The following is a 13513-nucleotide window of genomic DNA, read 5'->3' on the forward strand; positions in this document are numbered from 1 at the left end:
CGTGTGAAATGCACAACTAAGCTGGTTGTCGAAAATTGCACATCTAAATATTCTACTAGATATGTACTTTGGTTTCAGATGATACTAATATTAAAAGGGTACAAAAAATTATTAAAAGCTATGTTCGCCTGAAAATAATTTTGGCAAAGGTGCGATTTTTTGACGCCGATCGCCGATATTTGGATATTTAGTTGCTATAAATGTTTACGCCATCCGAGACAATACGATGTGTGTAGTGACGTATAGATTTCTTAAACGCCAATGTCGCTTACGCGAATTGTCGTCAGAGATATAAAGGGACAGTGGGCATTTTGATAAAATATTTTTGCCCGCTCGCTTATACAAACTCATCTGAGTTTTTCGAAATTCATGTGCGGGCGGAATTACATTTGAAATTTACTACGAGCTTTGCGGTGAAGGAAAACATCGTGAGGAAACCTGCACAAACCTGCGAAGCGAATCAATGGTGCGTGTGAAGTTCCCAATCCGCACTGGGCCCGCGTGGGAACTATGGCTCAAGCCGTCTTGTTCTGAGAGGAGGCCTGTGCTCAGCAGTGGGATGTATATAGGCTGGGTTGAATGATAGAACAACCCTAACCAACTTAGTTCGTTGGGTGGCAGTAAATTGTGAAGAAGGGTTTGTTTTTAGCAGTTTCGCTGTGTTCACACAGCTTGAAAGTCATACTTAAAAACCTCACGCAACAGTGCGCCATCTAGTGAGACAAAAAACGATAGCCCTCATTACCTGTCGCAAATGTCAAAGTTATCAACCGGACCTGACGACTATAACGTCCAATACGAAGCCCCCTGGCCCTATATGAAGTGCAAAAATCGAACATCGTATCTTGCCGTCCCTCTAACGCTTATATTATTTAATGTGCGTGAGAGGGACAGTACGATACGAACTTCGATTTTCGTAGTAGTCCCTTGTCACATACATACATCGTATCCAATTGTATATTACTGTCATTACTGATTGTCTATAGGGTTGATTTCGGTTACGTTTTCATAATCACCCTGTATTTGGATTGAAATTAGTATGTATTATTAGTATGTATTAGGATTATCACATGGAATTGTAAATAATGTATCATTTAAAAGCTTTATACTTTCGTACGTCACATAAATAAAATGTTATTATTATAATTATTTTCATAAATTTTATTTGACTAATTTTGTTTAGCATAATGTAAGGTCGGTACTGTTGGTACTTAGCATAGTCATAATAACTGAGATTTTATTTTAAATTAATTACGTTCTCTATACAAATAAATTTATTGAATTATTCTAGTTTGTGTAGTTTTTGTTTTTTACCTACTACCACCTACTACTTAGTTCTAAGAGTCCCTGTAGGTAATAGTGAATAATGTTATGCCATCGTATTTTTAACCCCCGACGCAAATAGAGGGGTGTTATAAGTTTGACCGCTATGTGTGCTGTGTGTGTCTGTCTGTGGCACCGTAGCCCATAAACGGGTGGACCGATTTGAATGCGGGTTTTTTTTATTTGAAAGCAGGTTTTCTTGGTTGGTCTTAGACATGTTTCATCAAAATCGGTTCAGCCGTTCTTGAGATATTGAACTTTGAAGTTACAAAGAATGGGGTTTTTCCAACTTTTTGTTGGTTAGGTTATATATATGTCTGAATAGTTCGTATTTATCTTGCTTTGGAAGGAACCCGGGATCTGGTTTTTCACCAATAATATTTTTCCCGTATGATCGATTTTCCATCTGTTACATACGGTTGAACGATTTTTTTCTGAAACAAACTCCCCCAGCTACAATAGAACCGGGTCACCTTACAGTTTAATAAAAATTTCCAAAGTCGTGTCGGACACGCCCAAAATAGGGTTCCGTAGCCATTACGAAAAAATGAAGTAATATATTTTACTAAGGATTTCGTATTTTATACGGAATCTTCAAAGTTTAGGTAAATTTTATACCTTAGGCTGCTATTTACGTTTAAACTACTAATAATTCTCAAGCAAACTTAACCGTTATAGTTTTCCTTGTAAGTTTGATATACTTACTACCACCCTGAATTTTTTCTAATTTTTCCACCCACCAGTTTAGATTTTAGAGGGGCGGGGGACGCTCGATTTTAATGAAAATTTGCACTTTAAAGTTGAATATTTCGCAAACGAATCACTGAATCAAAAAATCGTCTTAGCAACCCCCTAATGGTTTTAAAAGACATGTCCAACAATACCCAACACTAAAGGGTTGGAGAAAAAAAAAATCACCCCCACTTTACGTCTATGGAGGTACTACTAAAAAAATTTTTTTTATTGTACCATTTTGTCGGCATAGTTTACATATAAATCCGTGAAAAATTACAGCTTTCTAGCATTGATAGACTCTGAGCAAAGCCGCGGACGGACGTACAGACAGACAGACATGGCGAAACTATAAAGGGTTCCGTTTTTGCCATTTTGGCTACGTAACCCTAAAAATAGGGCGTAAACTTAAGGTGGCAACCCCACTCGTGTCATATTTTATACTCTGTACGAAACATGGCATTCCGAGGCACTTGCAACACCGCGGAGCAGCGTGAAATTTTATTCTTGCTCCATCGATTTCCCAACGCATAACTCGTGGTTCACCACCACGGCAGTATCTTAAAAATATGACACTACTTCAAAGCGCCGGCAACGCACCCGTATTTCTATTAATGTAGCTGTCCATGGACGGCAGTGATTGCCAACTAAGGGAGTTACGCATCGCGATTTTCATACGCGCCATCGACGCGCGTGTGTATGGCTGCTGTAGAACAGTGGCGTAGCTAGGTAACCTAGGGCCCTGGCAAATGCCCACTGCTAGGTAAAGTAAAATTTCAACAAAAATAGTTGGCAAATTTCGACCCCCGTTACTTGGTTACTGCTCAAAAACCCCGACTAAGCTATTTTGATAAAACATGTCTAAGAAACATCGCTAGTAAACCTGATTTCAAATAAAAGAAACCGCATTCAAATCGGTCCACCCGTTTAAGAGCTACGGTGCCACAGACAGACAGACACACACAGACACACATAGCGGTCAAACTTATAACACCCCTCTTTTTGCGTTGGGGGTTAAAAAATGCGGCATGCAAAGGTTATAAAAAAATATACATACTTATTACAGGTGGTAGGACCTTGCAATGTGCAAGGTCCGCCCGGATTGCTATCACCATCTTGCTCGCTAATCCGGCCGTGAAGCAGCAGTGCTTGCACTGTTGTGTTTCGGCGTGGAGAGTAAGACAGCCGGTGAAATTACTGGCACTTGAGTTATCCCACCTTAGGCCTCTAGGTTGGCAACGCATCTGTAATACCCCTGGTGTTGCAGATGTTTATGGGCGGTGGTGATCTCTTACCATCAGGAGACCCACTTGCTCGTTTGCCATACAGTCGAAAAAAAAAAAAACTGCGGCCGCTGGGAATAGTGGGGTAAGTAGGGGATTAGGGGATAGTGGTGTCGAGTCATGGCTCTCAAGCCCCCCCCCTCCTCCTTTCCTCGACACGTCCTTAGCTCCCAGGTGAGCCTAGTGCTGGGATCGTATTAGGTACTCACACCGTCACACTATTGAAATACTTCGGGGACATAACCTTGCGTCTGCAGGGCCTACGAAACTCGAAACTCGAAGTTCGTATCGTACCGTCCCTCTCGCTCTCGTATTAAATAGAGCCTAGCCAATCTAACTCTGCAGAGAATAATATGGTAACACTGCAAATGTAGCGCATATTATGTACGTGATTTGACGTTAAAATACAGTGTTGCCAAATTATTCCGTTGCAAACACTTAGCTAGGCGAGGCTCTAGTATAAGTGTCAGAGGGACCGCACGACACGAACTTCGAGTTTCGAGTTTCATACTTAATAGACCTGCTGCATGCATAACCCTTGGATCAGTGGCGCCATATTAAAAATTTATCGTCAGGTGGCGCGGCCATTTTGAAAAAAAATCCGTTGAGTGGCCATGACACCCGCGGATTAATTTCGCGAATTTAATAAAAAATATCACCAAAAAAAACCATTTGAATGTCATAACAATATATATGTATAAGCCTTACAGTAATGGTTGAGGATAAAATGGCATATCTGATATAATAATGAATGACATTCAATTACTGTGAATTTTATTAGGAAGAAGGTGCATTCATAGGTTTCATTCTGTATCTTTGTTTTGTTCTTTGTATTTTCATTTAGGTACGCCAGAGTCGGTGCAACCCCCTTGCATCCCCACCTCGGCGCCCATGGGGAGCATCCATTGATTATGTAGGGGGAGCGGGTTGAGTCGAATCTCATCCAATCTCACGAGGGGGAGAGGGTGGTTGGTAGAGGGGTTATTGCGTAATTATTTGGCTTATTAATTGGGGAAGATGATGAGGCGGTTCGTGACAAAATAATAATATCGTTTTTTTTTCTTAGCAATTGGTGTGACAAATGGGGGGGGGGGGGCTTTAAATGGTCAAAGTAAAATTGGTGTTAACTACGTGCTTTATGGATGGCCCTTTACAGACGAATAGCAAATGCGCTGGCGTCAAGATTAAGGAACTTGAACCTTTATTTACCTTTACTATGTAGTTGATATGCGACGAACGCGCAGAGTCGTGATGGGAATCTAATAAGATCATTGAACCTGCTCAGTGCGGACTAACAACATATATACTATATAAATAACATATATGTATAAGCTTCAGGGAGTTGAGGACGAGCAGCCGGGTTTTTTAGCCGGTGAGAGTCTGTCACTGTCTGAAGGCCTACTCCGAAACTCGAAACTTTAAGTTCGTATCATACCGTCCCTCTCGCTCTCGTATTAAATAGTATAAGTGTCAGAGGGACCGCACGACACGAACTTCGAGTTTCAGGTTTCGTAGTAGCCCTGCTGGTCCTCCCTTCGTCCCATCCAGCCGTCCATACTGGATTTTTCTGGACTGCTCGCTCTTGGCACTTCTGGTGATTCAACCGGCAATAAAAGTAACCTAAAAAAATATAGTTATTGTAATGTAGTTATTAATTAACACTGGCGTTGTGATAAAGGTAGTTATTACCATAAGTTTTCAGTATGCATAAGAACATTAGACATTGTACCATTTAAGAATAACCTGACGAAATTATCAATTCAAAAATGCTATTACAGTACGCAAGATTTTTTAAACGACAATGATTTATAACTATCATTATTACACTTCCTTTGACATGCAATTATTTAAATATCACAGATTGATTATTGTTTACTATTTAATATTTATTACTCACATATTTTTTTATTTCGTTAGTTCATATTACTGTCGGTTTCTTGCATGGTGATTTGCTTGTTATTTTTAAATTTTTTGTACTATTATTAAAATTCCTTAAGTACTTTTACTTTATATTTGTACGCCAACAGGCAAAACATGATACACACTGTATTTTTTTCCACCTGTATTTAGTTTACCTATGTTTTACAAATAAATAATTCTGATTCTGAGTTATGTGTGGTAATATTTATGTTGAAAAATCTAAGTTGTTTGTTTAAATGTTGTTTTCTGAGGGTCTATGAACACGGCGTATTTATACATATTTGGGATGGGAGTGGCTAATTATAAGAACACAATAGGGCAAAAATGCAATTATTTCATTTTTAACCCCCGATGCAAAAAAGGGGTGTTATAAGTTTGACCGCTGTGTGTATGTCTGTCTGTGGCACCGAACGGGTGGGCCGATTTGAATGCGGTTTATTTAATTGAAAGCAGGTTTTCTAGCGATGGTTCTTAGACATGTTTTATCAAAATCGGTTCACGCTTTGAGATTTGAACTTTGAAGTGACGAAGTCGGGGGTTTTCCAACTTTTTGTTGGTTAGGTTAGTTGTTTTAGAGGTGTGAATGATGACGAGGATTGAAAGGGGGGGGGGGCAATGATCCTTTTTTGTAGATTTGTAATTTGAATATTGTCGGTTAATTTTGTATAACAATTTTCGGTGCAGGTTAGGTACCTTTGTTTTTCGGAATTTATTATTTCTCATTCCTGCAAGGTCAACAGTAACTAATTTTGTTCTAAGCGTGAACTTTTAGATTTTAGACAAAAAGTGAAAGGACCCGAAAGGTCAACCCGCCTTGCTTGCAAATCTTGCAATTCGCTCGCGGCACGTCTATTCGGTTATGTAATTTAAGTACTTACACACAATTGTACGGTATGTTTGTGTGAATATGTTTTGTCCAAAATATTAGTTTTGATTTGAATTTTCCCACCAAAACTGCTTTTTTGTTGATATGAAACAATACAATCTTACCTATACATACACACTGCGATCAGGTGATTTGTAGAAATATAAGAATAAATTAGAATTCCGCGGTTTTCTTTTTTTTACGTAACCTCTGTGTTAATTTTTGCATATTTTGTGTGTAAATAAATGTATATTTAGTGAAATTTATGTGTAAGGACCCTAAGACCCCCTCCACGAAGACCCCCCTCCCCTATAGATCCACCCTTGACGAGTGTATGATGAATATATTTTGAAGTAATTAAGGCATTAGAAATAAATGCTATATTTAGTCTTTTTAAAAGACTGTTAGGGTATTGTGTCCTTAACACCTTGTATTAATAGATTTTATTTGCTCCAATAAGTTTCTCGTATTAAATATTGTGTCGCCACAAGACATTTGAAGTGATTGTCATGCGACCTTGACATTTGTGGCAGACGAGTCGTGACGCCACAGTCACTTGATGACATTTTAAAAGGCGGGAAAGTGATGCGGTATTTTGAGTTCCGATCAAGTATACTGATGGAGTCGCCTGTTTCTAAATTTAAATTGAATGAGGGCTATCGCGAATGAATTCGCCGCTAGAGGCGCTAGTGTAGCGTGAGGTCTCCGAAATGTCAAATCTCATAGTTTTTGGGTGAGCTACGCGGGTTTATTTATAATAAGAATTTTTTTGTGAATATTTTGCATAACCTGAAATTAATTATGGCAATTATGCGTTACGGGGCAATGAATGTCTGTGTTTTGAGACAGTTTTGTCTTTCGTAAACTTTTGTCCTCCCTTTTTTTCCGAACAAAACGGGACTTAGCAACACTGTGGTTGCTGGATATTTTTATGGTACGGTTTTAAGGTGTTTTAAATATGATTTTAATCTAAACTTTGTTTTAACGCCCGTAATAACAGACTCTGAAAGCCACACTTAAAAACCTCACGCAACAGTGCGCCATCTAGTGAGACAAAAAACGATAGCCCTCATTGGGTTGTAATACACATTAGAGACCCACGATTAATCATGTGAGGTGTAACATTTGTTTTGTTTATTGATTTTGTTTCGCCTACAGGTAAAACGCTAAAAAATAAACAAAAAAACAATGCGTCAACAATAATAGTGATAACCCAATAACAGGCAAATACAGCAAGCTTATCAAAAATCGATTATTTACAGCGTGGAACGTGGCCAGGCTTAACTGCATTTGAACACTTTAAATAGCAACATGAATTATTAAAAAATACAAGAAAATAGAAAATAGAATCAGAAATGATGATATCCGCAGTAGAACCAAGGTTACCGACATAGCCCGAAGAATTGCGAAACTGAAGTGGCAATGGGCGGGGCACATTGCTCGCAGGACTGATGGCCGATGGGGTCAAAAGGTTCTCGAATGGCGTCCGCGGACCGGGAGACGAGCTGTCGGTAGGCCTCCAACAAGATGGAGCGACGACCTGGTTAAGATCGCGGGATCGCGGTGGATGCGAAAAGCACAAGACCGGTGCTGAGTGGAGAGCCTTGGGGGAGGCCTATGTCCAGCAGTGGACGTCTTTCGGCTGACATGATGATGATGATGACAAGAAAATAATCGTTGGGGGAGAAAAGTCCTCGAATGACGACCACGAATCGGAGGATGAAGCGTTGGCAGGCCTCCCACCAGGTGGACTGACGACATCATCAACGTTGCAGGACTTGCGGGCAACCGGTGGATGCTAGTGGCTAGTTCAAGCAAGCACTGGCGGATTAGCCACGTAGCAAGAGTAGCAAATGCGGGCCCCGCGCGTCTAGGGGCCCCGCGCACCATGGCTTTCTGATCGTAAAAATGACAGTTAGAAGCATTTTTTTTTAATCAATGTAAGTACAATACACAAAACCAACACGAAACTGCTGTCAAAGAAACAGATGGCATCAAAATGATCGACTATAATGATTTATTTAATAGTTACTTTGAAGCAAATCAAGGGCTCCATGATTAAATTTGCTACAGGCCCCGCGCTGCCTTAATCCGGCTCTGCAAGCAAGTGCAAGTGGGAGTCGCTCCCGTCGTCTGTATTTCCGGATAAATACAATCTAGGGCTCTTCAAGGATAGAGTGAATAGGCTGTTACTGAATCGGTGAGATACAGCTTTGGCCTCATCTGCACTTAACATCAGCCCCCTGTACCACAAAAGTTACAAGTGCTACAATGCTACAAAATTGTTAAGTTTCTCTTAGTAAAACGTAACAATTTTGTAGAATTGTAGCACTTGTAACTTCTGTGGTACAGGGGGCAGGTGCGATAGGGGTCAATCACGGAATTCTAAGGGGAGGCTTTTGATCAAAAGTCAGTGGACGTCTTACGGCTACGGCTGAGCTGATAATGATGATGATGACTCAAAAATGATATGAAATTACTAACAATAACCTTTTTAAACTAGTCAAAAAAAGTAAAAAAAAAAATTAACAAAATATTTCTAACCGACTACAAAAAACCATGAAATATTTTTCTACTAGTTTGAAGTCAGTGCATCAGCACGAGCCAGCAGATATAAGCTCAATGGCTTATATCACTCCTGTTGCGTAATCTTTTATATTTTGTAAATTTTTTTTTGAAGTTGGAGTGGACCTATAACAATGTATAGGTCCACTCCGACTTGACAAGTGCTGAGGCACCAACTTCAATAAAAAATTGTACAAAATAAAAGATAAAAGCAATAACAAACGTAGAAATATGTAAGTACAAAGGCGAATTTATCATAAAAAGATATATTGTTAGAAATTTTTAGAGACAGGCGAACATTAGGTAAAAATAAAAAATTCGGTCGAATTTCGGTTCAATAAACTAACTAAACAAAAAGCAAAAAGGTTTTTAAATTCTTTTGTTGTTGTTTATTAAAGAATAGATATGAAAGAATAGGTACTATGGTACTATGTTTGTTTAATATACTGAGCGCCAAAAAATCTGGCCCTCAAATGTATGCAGAAATAGGTAATTTTGTATAAAAGTTTCAAAATTTTTGCCCTGATAATGACAGGCATGCTATTTTATTGATTTGACAGGCATGAAATACTACGAAATAGTACAAATAGTTCTTATTTCCCATTCGGCCCATTATCTATCTAATGATTGACAAGACGTCATGTAAAGTTAATTATTTTGTTTTTCATAGCACACTATGAAATAAAAACTTATTTTTTATTTTCGGCTTTTAGTATTTTGAACCTCATGTAAAAAATTATTTTTTTTAATTTCACTCGAAATAGTACAAATAGGTTCTTATTTTCTAGTGCTGAAAGTTCGGCATTTAAACCGAATTTTGGCTGAATGCCGAAGTTGAACTGAAACAAGTCTAGTCAAGAACTAAAGTGTTTTGAGTAACATAACATCTTGTATCATGGTGCACGGGTGTGTTGCGCTGAAAGCTCTGGTTGAGTTCGAAACGAGTCAGTGTAGTATGCTGGTGGTATTAGGGGTTTGTCTGGTTTGTGTGTGTTCTTACAGTGTGAAGGTGGAGGAACTGCATGAACACACATTCGTATCTAGCCGTCCCGCTGACGCTTATATTGTTTAACGAGAGTGAGAGGGACGGTACGATACGAGCTTCGATTTTCGTAGTATCCCCTCTAATTTAATAAATACCTTCTACCACAGTGTAAGAAAATGTTAAGTTCTTAGACTTTGCTTCTACCCTATCCAAAATAATCACAAAGCGGCGCTCGCGCACGTTCGCCATTTGGCGAGCGCGTGACCTTGACTTGGCAGCGTTACGAAAATGGGCCGATAACCAGTTACTTCATTAACGCCAATTCCGTGATTCCATTATCAGATCGAAATGAGTTGGCGGTGGTGGATAGATGGCGCTCTTATCAATGAAATCTACATTACTAGCTGTCGCCCGCGACTCCGTCCGCGTAAAATTCGTTTATTTTCTATATTTTCATCCGTTTTAGGGGTTGATTTTACAAAATCATTAATAAAATTATTTTTATTTTAAATTAAAATTAAATTATATGATTAAGTTTGAAGTTTCTATAAAAAATCCATCCCATTTTTCACCCACGGGGATGATTTCCCCGTGAAAAAAAAACTATATATCCTTCTAAGACTTTAGAGTAGTCTAGAGTATCAAACTACCTCCCTAACCGGTTTAGATGGAATCTGGGAAAGGCTTTGTGTATTTATCTAGAATTCTAGATTAATAATTCTTTAACAGTTTAGAGGTAGGGAGGTGTAAGGGGGTAGGGAGGTGTGGTCTCATCCACCTTATTCAGCGAGCACAAAGAAATTTTATGACCAAAAAAAAGTTAATCCAGGTTATAAATTATCCGTGTGAAGAATTTAGTAAAATCTCGGAATTTCAATTCAACTGCCCGATCTAATTTACGCGTGCGAAGTATTGGTATAATAGTCTGCATACCAAACTTTCACAAGCGGAGTTTTCATTGACATCTATGTACAGTCGAACAAATTGAATCATGAACCAGGGTGGTACCTTTTAATAATCAATTTCACTATGATTTCCTTGACAAAAGTATGAGATGTCAACATGACATTACTTAGTAACACAAAGGCTCATGATTAAATTTGTTCGACTGTACTAGACTGCATGTTTCTTACATTAAAACGACGCACAAAATTAGTTCACAGCGCGGTTTTGTGAACAGTTCACTATAGTTTGTTGACGTCCGTGACAGGAGTTGTGTCAAAGTAATATTGATGATTGATGCGCCGCGCGTTTTGTTCCAAACAGCCAGTCTAGTGCCGTAAGGTACATAGATGTCGATGGCAGTTTTAATACCGGGGAGGGTTATGGGGGGGGAGGGAAACCCTTACCTCCCTGGCTATCCTCGTGAAATCTCAATCAACTAATCCAGTCGTTTTAGTGTGAAAGAGTAGCAAACACTGACATTCACATGCTGTTCCATTAATTATTATGCCCTTGATTATAAAATCGAACATGAAAGGCGAGTTGCAATAACTGGTTTCAAAATTAAAACTATTTAAAACGTAATCAAGAACTAGATCTCAATTGAGTCATAGACCCACTTTGGGCTAATAAGTCGGTTTCGTTGTTACATCTAACTAATAAAATATTAAACAATGCAATAAATAATTAGATTGTATTCAGGAACATTTCTGCAACGCGCGTCGACCTCGCGTTGAAAAACGCGGTGTGCAAAAGCTCTCAGATGGACATAAATTTTGCAAAAAATTGAAGTACCTAAAATATTCAAAAATTATGCCTTTTTTCTAAAATATTCACGAAGACATGAAGATTAACATACTTTTTTAGGGTTCCGGAGCTAAAATGGCAAAAACGGAACCCTTATAGTTTCGCCATGTCTGTCTGTCTGTCTGTCCGTCCGTCCGCGGCTTTGCTCAGAGACTATCACTGCTAGAAAGCTGTAATTTTGCACGAATATGTATGTAAACTATGCCGACAAAATGGTACAAAAAAAAATTGTTTAAGGGTACCTCCCAGTGACGTAAAGTCCCCATGATTTATTTTTTCTCATCCGACCTTGTATTGTAGGGTATCGTTGGATAGGTCTTTTAAAATAATTAGGGGGTTGCTAAAACGATTTTTCGATTGAGTGGTTTGTTTACAAAATATTCAACTTTAAAAAGCAAATTTTAATTAAAAATTTGAAAAAACTCAGGATGGTAGTAAGTATATCAAACTTACAAGGAAAACTTTAACGGTTAAGTTTTCTTGAGAATTATTAGTAAGAGTAAATAGCAGCCTAAGGTATAAAATATACCTATATATAAACTTGGAATATTCCGTACAAAATACGAAATCCTTAGAAAAATATTACTTAATTTTTTCGTAATGGCTACGGAACCCTATTTCGGGCGTGTCCGACACGCTCTTGGCCGGTTATTCGAAAATATTCCCGAAGACATGAAGATATTAAGATACATTTTTTTTCACAAATGGACGGGGTTTCTTTTCAAACCATTTGAAGGCTGCGTTTTTACCAGAGATGCTGCGAAGATGTGTTGTGAGTGTGTTTTTCATGAACCAATAGAAACGCTTCATTTACCCGTCCTGGCCTCAGATCCTGGCACAGCGCAGCTCTAGTGGAAACAGCTGAGCGGCGCGAGGTGTCATGACAAACATATCCTTCGCAGCGCATCTTCGCACATCTCTGGTGGAAAAGCCGACTAATATCAAGCCCGAAAAGCGTTTGCCCGGTTAATATTTTAATGTGGTACGTTTACGTTGCCTAATATAATTAAATTACTTACCTAGGTACCTATACTTTTACAAATAATGTGGCTATACCAGGGTGCATAATATTGAGGAGACTTTAGAATCAGGCCTCATGTACTTTTTGTTTTTGCCAAATAAATAAATACTGAAAAATACTAATACTAATCTGATGTTAAAACAAGAGCGTGTCGGACACGACCGAAATAGGGTTCCGTAGCCATTACGAAAAAATTAAGTAATATTTTTCGAAGGATTTCGTATTTTATACGGAATCTTCCATAGTTTAGGTATATTTTATACCTTAGGATGCTATTTACTCTTAAACTACTAATAATTCTCAAGCAAACTTAACTGTTATAGTTTTCCTTGAAAGTTTGATATACCTACTTAATACCATCCTGATTTTTTTTTTAAATTTTTCACCCACCGGTTTTGATTTTAGAGGGGGGGGGGACGCTCGATTTTAATGAAAATTTGCACTTTAAAGTTGAATATTTTGCAAAAAAACACTGAATCGTAAAATCGTTTTAGCAAACCCCCTAAAAGTATTAAAAGACCTATCCAACGATACCTACCCCACACTATGGGGTTGGATGAGAAAAAAAAATCACACCCCACTTTACGTCTATGGGAGGTACCTACCCTAAAAAAAAATATTTTTTTAATTTTTAATGCACCATTTTGTCGGCATAGTTTACATATATATCCGTAGAAATTACGGCTTTCTAGCATTGATAGTCCCTGAGCAAAGCCGCGGACGGACGGACGGACAGACAGACAGACAGACGTGGCGAAACTATAAGGGTTCCGTTTTTGCCATTTTGGCTCCGGAACCCTAAAAATTAAAGGTTGCACTATACCCGCCTGCATAAGATTGCGGTAGAGAATGTGAATGCAATTCAGCCTTGAGTGCAGCCTGGCTTTCCAACACGTTTGTCTTAGTTAATAAAACAAAGATTAAATATGTAATACAGAAGTACTTACTTACAGATGAAAATTTTAGATTAGGCATTAGGTACATATTTAAATACCTTAACCCTTAGCTGCATGATTTAATATTTTCCGTCGAACATATGAAAAATTGTTAGAACACACCCTTTTAATACC

This window comes from Choristoneura fumiferana, chromosome 30 (genome assembly GCF_025370935.1).
Source record: "Choristoneura fumiferana chromosome 30, NRCan_CFum_1, whole genome shotgun sequence".
Classification (NCBI taxonomy): domain Eukaryota; kingdom Metazoa; phylum Arthropoda; class Insecta; order Lepidoptera; family Tortricidae; genus Choristoneura; species Choristoneura fumiferana.